This window comes from Macrobrachium nipponense, chromosome 4, assembly GCF_015104395.2.
Source record: "Macrobrachium nipponense isolate FS-2020 chromosome 4, ASM1510439v2, whole genome shotgun sequence".
Classification (NCBI taxonomy): Eukaryota; Metazoa; Arthropoda; class Malacostraca; order Decapoda; family Palaemonidae; genus Macrobrachium; species Macrobrachium nipponense.
Genome location: NC_061100.1, coordinates 75,418,513 through 75,421,012, shown reverse-complemented (window position 1 = coordinate 75,421,012; position 2,500 = coordinate 75,418,513).

Sequence of the window (2,500 nt, the reverse complement as noted above, 5' to 3'; positions counted from 1 at the left end):
ACACGGAAACCCAAAATTTCATCATTCTTCATCATCACTGGACCAACGCCTAGTGACGCAATGATCTAATTTTGACTTTATGACTGACTAAAACAAAGTTTAGAATTATCATTTACGAAAATCTAGTGAATGTGTATCCTTCTACAAGGTATCATTTAGTCATAATAAGAGCAAAGGATATATATTTTCGAATATTTACAAACACTGTATTGGAAAGGACGGAGACTTCCTTCGCATCCAGCAAATTACTAAGGGAAAAGGGAAAGGAATTCCTGAAATCCTTTGCGAGGTATTTGTATGGGAAATGGATCTGTCATTCTTCTTTTATAATGACTCTCTCTCTCTCTCTCTCTCTCTCTCTCTCTCTCTCTCTCTCTCTCTCTCTCTCTCTTCTCTTTCTATATATGTATAATGTATATATATATATATATATATATATATATATATATATATATATATATATATATATATATATATATATATATATATATATATATTATATATATATATATATATATATATATATATATATATACATAATCATGGTAGTGACGTTACTTTTTAGTAAACAAAAATTATATGTGTCATTGCAGCCTTTAACATGCATTGTATTAATGCTAAACGCCGTCGGCCACAAAATTGATGTTGATGTTCGTGTTCATTTTCAAGTGCCCTTGCTCTCTCTCTCTCTCCCTCTCTCTCTCTCTCTCTCTCTCTCTCTCTCTCTATGCATATATATATATAAATATAGATATATTTATATATATATATAATATACTATATATATATATATATATTATATATATATATATATATATATATATGTATATACATATATATATACATAGATAAGCATACAGCAGGGTCTCAAAACACATCAAATAGGCTAAAGTTTATTCACAGAACGTTTCGCACATGTTCTCTGTGCATGAGAATTATTAAAATTTGCAAAAAAAAAATAATTTTAAAAATAAAGTTAAAAGAAAAAAAACTATATTTACAAAAATTAATATAACTTAAAAAGCTTACAGTAAAAAAGACCCAGTTCTCACCAAACCATTCAAAGGAGAAGGAGAAGAACGAATGACGAAGATTTGAGCGAGAGAGAGAGAGAGAGAGAGAGAGAGAGAGAGAGAGATCAAGGGCAGATGACAAGGCACATGAACTATTTGTTGGGGCTGACAGCGTTTAGCAATAATCTATTGCAATTTGAAGGCTACAATGACATATGATTTCGTTTAATAAAAAGGAAAGCCTCTACAATAATTATGAAGATAAAAATACATAACCTAAAATACTTTAAAACAAACCCAGCCCGTACATGGGTATAAAGTGTATAATCACTTGTTTAGCTATGTACAGGGTAGATTTGTTCTAAAGTATTTTAGGTAATGTATTTTTATCTTTATGAATATAGTAGTGACGTTCCTATTTTTATTAAAAAAAATATATGTCATTGCAGCCTTGAAAATGCAATGGATTATTGCGAAACGCCATCGGCCACAATAATTGGTTTTAATTGTTCATTTGCCTTGCCATCTATTATTAATCTCGTATTTTGGGCTTCTACCTTAATCATCTTCACACACAGTCACACACACCACAACACACACACAACACACAACACACACACACACATATATATAATATATATATATATATATATATATATATATGTATATGTATATATACTATATATCGTGTGTGTGTTAAACCAAGGAGCACCATATGGTTAAAGGTTTCCCATCGACCACTTAGATTATTTATGTAGAACGCCCAATAGATATCTACTCCAATCATGAATACAAGTCGTTTCGGTTTTTATGTAAGATGATGTAGTGAAGTTGGATAACAAAGATCACAGAAGAATAATGTTACATTTCAAGAATACAAAGAACTCTACATAAAAGAGAAGCTATTTCATAAAAAGTAATGGGCAGCTTCGCTAATGCTTTTTGTGGTATTTCTTTATGTTTACTGTTTACACAAAAATTACTTATGCGTAGTCGGTGTGGTGTATGTAGTGTGTACATGTTATTGTGTGTGTTTGTGCGCGCGCGCATGTGTGTATGATATGAATGCGTGACTTCGTATTTGTCGAATTTAGTGATTTTATAGGATCCTAGAGGTTCTGGAATTCATTAAATCTACGGAGATAAGCAATGAGGTTTCGTTGGCGATACAATAACGAAATAATTATACATATAAAATAATTATATATATATATATATATATATATATATATATATATATATATATATATATATATATATATATATATATATATATATATATATATATATATATATAAATTTATCAAAAAATATATAAGACTTGATGCTATGTATAGATAAAGGTACCACAGAGGAAAACTTTTCGGTCTTATTAATTAATGTGTATCGTCCAATCAAGTAAAATTTCAAATGTACGAATAAAGCACCATATTATGTATTCAGTTAAAACAGCCCAGACTTCAAATGCACTATTCATCCATCTGAGC